At 35.8% G+C, this 6750-nt stretch overlaps 1 pseudogene; it reads left to right on the forward strand.

The window, feature by feature from the left end:
- The first annotated feature begins 2593 nt into the window (after positions 1 to 2593).
- Positions 2594 to 2713, forward strand: LOC120589580 (uncharacterized; annotated as a pseudogene).
- Positions 2714 to 6750: the final 4037 nt, after the last annotated feature.

The following is a 6750-nucleotide window of genomic DNA, read 5'->3' on the forward strand; positions in this document are numbered from 1 at the left end:
TTGTGATAAGAACTTTTATGATCTAATCTCTCAGCAACTTCAAATACATAGTAAATAAGTCTATTTACTATAGTCACTATGCTGCACATTACACAATTTGATTATTAGCACTGAGTAGTTTAATAGCCTAGAATTTTGTGGAGTTTTCTTTTGTATAATTGACAGTTCAAATTCTAGGAGGAACCTTAAAATTCCAATATCTACAATACAGTAGCCTATTAGCATATCCTTAGGTAAAAATAAGCTAGAAATGGAAGTACAATTTCAAATGCAATGCAATTAATAATAAGTAGAGTTTTCCAACTGTCTTTTTAGAGGATACATATGTTTACTGTCAGTAGCATAATCTATAAAGTTAGGAGAATTACTAAACTCATTACAAACAGGTTGAATATTGCTAAATATGGATTTGTACTAGTTTTAGTTATCCAGATTTGAATTTTTGAGAATCCCTTGAATTTCACTTTAACACACACACACACACACACGCACACACACACATACACACACAAACATGATTTCAGTGAATTCTAAACACATTATATATATATGTATATATGTATATATTTTGCAATTAATATATAGTTGTATTTTCTTATGATTATATATTTTTAATGGAAGATTTTCAAGCCATTTGTTCCTCTTCAAATCTGCATTAATTGGTTTATATCAGCCCCTTCGAGCCAATTGCTTAGCATTTTATTCAATTACCTACTTCTGAATTAACCCCATGAACTATATTACTTTCTCTAATACTTTTTTTATTAAATGAAGAAATGGGGTAAATTTCATGTGCAAATGTACAGTGCATTTTAGATTGATTTGCCATTTGTGTACTCTGGCTATTTCCATTTCCTTTTGGCTTTCCAGATTTTCATGGTAGAGCTATTCAGTGAAACACTGATAAATCCTGTGTGGCATAATGAAACAATAGCGTTTGTATCTCCTACTATTGTCAATAAGTACTTAGTATCTTCCAGAAATATAGTTTTACAATGATGACAGGGCCAAGTCCAAGCTCAACAGGAAACACTGTGATGTCCTTTATGAGCACATGATGGTGGCAAAAATGCACTTGATGTAACATATAATTCATTATCTCAGATACTTCTTAGTGTTCAACACACTCCAAGCATTAGGAAAAACCCTAAAAACTCAAAGCATATAGTGTAACCACTCTTGCTCACCAAGCTAAAGAGTTTGAGGTTTTAGGTTGCAATAAGTACGTTTTAAAATATAAAATTTAGTAGATGTTTCTAAATGCGATAAATGTAAAATAGGCAAGAAAAATTTTAATACTGTTTTTACTTTTTACTAAAATAAAAATAGTTATATGTTGGAATAGTTTTAAATTATAGCATCAAACATTCAGGCACATTTTATACTTGATACTGAAAATTAGGAAAAAATAAAGATTTGACAATAGTTATATAAAGTACATTGGTGATATTAATTTCCCAGAAAAAAAAAAACTTGCACTCTGTTACTTCATTGTATGTATTTCCTGATCCTGAGTAAAAATAAACAGATTTTGCCAAGCTGAATCTTAAAAATTGTACAGAGCTCTCTGCTTCAGTCCATATCATATTTCACTGAAAGCTATTGGCCTTTTTTTATAAGCGCACTAAAAGAGGGACAGATTAAGGATAGCTTTTATGGGATTTATGGGATTGGTTCATTCATTTTTGTATGTGTAGAATAGCGAGAGAGAATGGAAATGAAAGAGGATAAGAACGCTAAGAAGATTTACTGGCTCCTTTTCTATCTTAATTCTCCAAACCCCAATTTCAATAGCTCTGTGTCCACTACTTTTTTTAAAAAAAAAATAGTTTACTTTAGACCATGAAGTTTCAAAAATAGTTTTCCCAAACAGCCTGTGGCAGCTATCTGCATGAGCAGCCATCTTGGTTTTCTCATTTCCTTGTGATGAGAAGCCTCGCCTTTTAAGTCTTAGACTGAGTTCCAGCCCAAATTCTACCAAGTAGAAACAAACTGTGCGGCCCAAGGCCAGTTGTATAACTCCTCTGAGCCTCATTTTATCAATTTAGGGACCAATAGTGCCTATTTCGTGGGTGTGTTATGACTAGTTAAGATGGTCCATATAAAATCTACAGAGCAATCTGACACTCATAAATGTTCCACATATTTAATTCCCATCTTATTATGAAAAAGCACATCTAGCTCCTGTTTTTCAATACTCATATAATCAATCTTTCATCTCTGCTATCAATTGTCATTATCAGGGCCTGCGTGAAGGGAGGCGCTTCCACTCCACTGCCACAGGGAGGCCAGATGAGAGTTCATCAATGAGAGTGTATTTATTTTTGAAAGTCGAAGCATCAGACTGCTTGATCGTTAGCTCGATGAAGTGATGTTGCAATGTGGAGCTTTTTGATAAAGCTATACACCTTTGAGGGCAGCTTTCATCAAACCACAATCAAAATGAGATACTAGCATCTCGATAACTGTCTTCACATGAGGTACAACTGCTACAGCTCCATTTACATCTCCTTTAGTAGATCCTAGGACCCAGAGTGTAGCCCCTACGCTTTGTCCAACTACAAAATGATTTTTTTTGAAAATACATATAAGAGTCTACGGCCGTGCTACCCTGAACAAGCCCGATCCCATCTGATCTCGGAAGCTAAGCAGGGTTGGACCTGGTCAGTACTTGGATGGGAGACCACCTAGGGAAGACCAGGTGCCATAGGCATAAAAAATAAAAAATAAGGGATTGTAAGCTGAAAAGGTCCTTGCAATCTGTGAGGTCAACCAAGGGTTGCCTCACCTAAAAAATAAAAAATAAATAAATAAAATAAAATACATATAAAACATCTCTGGTAGGCTTTAATTTCTTATAGTATCTCTAATTTATAAGCCTGCATTGCATTATCTATGTCACGGCACCTCTCTTTATGTCATTTCTATGACACACACAAAAAAATTGTTCCAATATTAGAATGTTGTCAGTAGTGTGGACAAGCTCAGCCTTATCAGTAAAGGCATCTATTGACTGAAAATTGTATGCTTCACAAAGTTCGAGAAGCATAACTGAGAACACATTCATTTCTCAATATTTATGTAACACTTTTTATTCTTTAGTTCCAGTATAATCCTATTAGTTTATAGCTCACTTACATAAAACAGCCTATGACCACAAGTACAGACAGACACTTATATTCACGTACGTCCTTATGATATGGCACTCAGGCAACAAGTAATCAGAAACAGCTTATCAAGAATTATAAAGGCTCACTTCCAGGACAATAGTTTAAGCAATGAAGAGCTCTCTATCGGTATTTATTGCTTCCATATTTCACTTAACGTACAATGAGGCACATGCATATAATTCTTTAAAATGTGTGGAATGGTATACAGCCTCATTACATTCTGTGCCTATCCATTCACACTGGCTACAGAATATGAAAAATCAAACGATAAGTTTTCCACATATTTCATGCACATAAACATCTTAGGGGAGATACAGAATATGTATGAAATTTATCAACCCTTAAAGATGATTATTAGTGTTCATATTTTTGGAAATACTTCTTTTTAAAATTAACCTAGAAATTAGGTCATTAAGTATTTTTACACATGAGAAATCATATGTAAAAGATACTTAGGGTAAGTATCTTCAGGAAAGCAGCAATTTTTGGTAAAAAAAACAAACAAACTTGTCATTCAGTCAACAATTAAACAATTATTGAATTCTGATCTGCTATGTACTGAGTTATGCAGAGGATGCTGCAGGTGTATGAATGTAACTATACATTCACTTGAGCATCTCTAAGACACTAACTAAATCAAAGCATGTTCATTCAACAAATCTGCATGGAACACATACTGTCCCAAGGGCTACAAAGGCTACAAATAATACAATGAAAATTAACCATTAACATCCCTGCCCTCCTGAGCATACAAGAAGAGAAATGGATATTAATAAAATCCTGACTCAAATTTGTAATTATAAGCTATAATAAATGTCATGACATAAATGTTCGGGGCCATTATGAGCACAACAAAAAGTAGAACCTGATTTTGTCTGAATACTCAATAAAGATTTAACTAAGAAAGTGGTCTCTGAGTTGAGATGAGTGAGATGGAAGGTGACTGGGAGAAAGAGGTGATAGAAGCAGGTTGGAGAATGACAATGGGGCCAGTTCCTCGCTCACCCACCCCCAGCCCGCCAAAAAAAAAAAAAAAAAGAAATACAGCACCATGAGATGAGAAGAAGCATAGTTTGTTAAAGAAATTAAATGAAGACATATGTTTTCAAGCCACAGGTCCAGAGGGAAAGCAATGTAAATCCAGTCTAGAAATTTCAAAATAGACTTACCACTCAAGTATTATGTAGATTTGGTTTTCATTCTAAGAGACAAAGGGAAGCCGACAGGTTATAAAACAGAGGATGGCATGATCAAATAAATGACTTAAAAGATTTCCAGCACCCTAGTCACCTCGATAAACCTTAGGGACAGCAGCTTTTTCAGATCTCCTGTGTCTTTAAGGTTAGTCTATTACAACCCTTAAGCAAACATGCACATTTTCACAGAAACATGCACATTTTCACAGACATCTGGAAATGCTTGTAATTTCAGAGTTCACAGGGCTGCTAAAGCCATAGACCTTCATGTTAAAAATTCTTACCCGACAGAGAAATGGCGTGTGGTGTTTTAGGACTATTGGTCAGACTCCTGGACATAGAAAATAAGAACTTGTAGTAACTACTTAAGGAAAGGGGCTCTCTAAATCAAATAATTTATGTTGAGAAAAGAAAGAGGCCAAAGATATTAACTCCACTTTAGGGTCTAAACACAGAGTTTTAAGGGCTGAGTGGCTAAAACTGGGCCCGTTAGTTCAGTGATAATAAATCTTAATTTAGGTCCTAGAAATGTAAAACTAACATTAATTAAAAACACAAAGATTATGAAAACCCAGGTCTATCTTTCTTGCCTTGTTCATCTCTCAGCCAACTTATCTCCTAGTCTCACATGTCTAGATGAGTATTTTTTTTCCTTAGTGACTCTTAAATATTTTCACTAAATGCAGGTATCCATGTATTTTTTTAAGCTGGTTCAAATACCAATACCTTCGATTTCTTTCTCTTGACTTTGTCTATTGATTTGCGCTTTCTTTTTTAATCTCCGCCCCAAACTCTGCTTCCAGTACTGACTTTTGCTCCTCATCCCACAATGCCGTGTTCTCATCCCTTGTTGGTTCAAGCTATTCCACACAGCCTGGCCTGAGCCAACACAGCAGCTCAGGGGTGTGGGTGGGGGTCATGTCAAGTTTTCCCTGATTGCAATGGTGGTAAGTGAAAAAGTGCTTTGGAAGGGGCAGAAAAATGAGCACAGAAGCTGAAGTAACTTACAGATGGAACTGAAGTTGAAAGAACATGCATAGAGTCATCACACTTAGATATTCTGTTCTTCTTGTGTGTTTCTTTTATTTTCAGCCAAAGGCAATAACAAATTTCTGTATGTGTGTCTCAATAGAGCTGTTGAAACTGATGGCAAATGCAAACCACCATCACAATAAGAACAGCAAGTGATACAAAGTAGTGTTGGAATGAAATACATCTAAGTGTAAGCATTCTTACAAAGAGAAGAAACTACCAAAGAAAATACTGCATAATGGGATGCCCACAAGAGTCTAGGAGCAGTACTGAATGCTTAGAAAGGACTAGCGGAAGTGGACATATAGAGAGCCACAAAAATATAGATGAATTTGAAAGACCTTGAATACATAACAACTGTTTAAGGTAAGCTAAAGAGAAGAATTAAGACAAAGAAGTATGTTCGCATCTTTGACACTGACAAAAACATGGGAGAGGACTGGTTCATGGTGCGAAGAGAATGAGTTTAATCCTGGATAGCGTGACTTTGAAATACTCACGGAAGATCCAGGTAGACATACATAGCAGCCATGTTCAGTACGGTCGCTGCTCAGGGATAATGTCAAGGCTGGAGACAGAGTTCAGAGTCATTATGTATAGGCGAGGAAGAAAGTCAAAATACCCAGTGGCATAGACAGGGGCGAGAGAACAGATAAGGAGTAATAGAAGGTCAAAGTCAGAACCCATTAAAAGTTGGATGAAAGAGTAGAATGGAGATAAAGAGTGCAGTCAAGGAGGTCAGAGCAGTTCCAGGGGATTATCAGTGGAGAATTCGTAGGAAGCTGGGGTTCCATAGTGTGCAAATCACCAAGAGCTATCAGCGAACATGAGCACTAAGGAATGTGGTTACTACTAAGTAACTGGGACTTTTTAAAGAAGATCTTCAGAAGAATAATGGTGGTAAAAATGCTGGACGATTGAAGAATTGGTAGTTGCAAAATCAGTAGTACAGAAAATAGTGAATTTACACCGCTTTTGGCATTTTTTTTTTAATTTGATGTGGAAGACACAGATAGGACAATATCTGTTTTCCAGAATCAGTGAGATCTGCAATGAGAGAACTTGTTTTTAAATACGAAAGCAAGAGAAAATAACTGAAGGATTAAGATAGCCAAGGAAGCACAGAAGTAAGTGGATGAACCAAGAACACAGAGGAAGGGACTGAAACTCCATTAACATGAGGAGATTATGTTACAAATGTGCAAACCAAACGTACAAAATAGCATTCACGTAGATAATAAAGAATTTAGGAAAACTCTGGGGAAACCTTGGGAGCATTTCAAAAGGAATTTTAAGATCAGGCATTACAGCCAAAAGATCTTTTCATTTTCTCCAGTCAGTAACCCAATTTG

Source organism: Pteropus medius, unplaced genomic scaffold (assembly GCF_902729225.1).
Source record: "Pteropus medius unplaced genomic scaffold, Ma_sr-lr_union100, whole genome shotgun sequence".
Lineage (NCBI taxonomy): Eukaryota > Metazoa > Chordata > Mammalia > Chiroptera > Pteropodidae > Pteropus > Pteropus medius.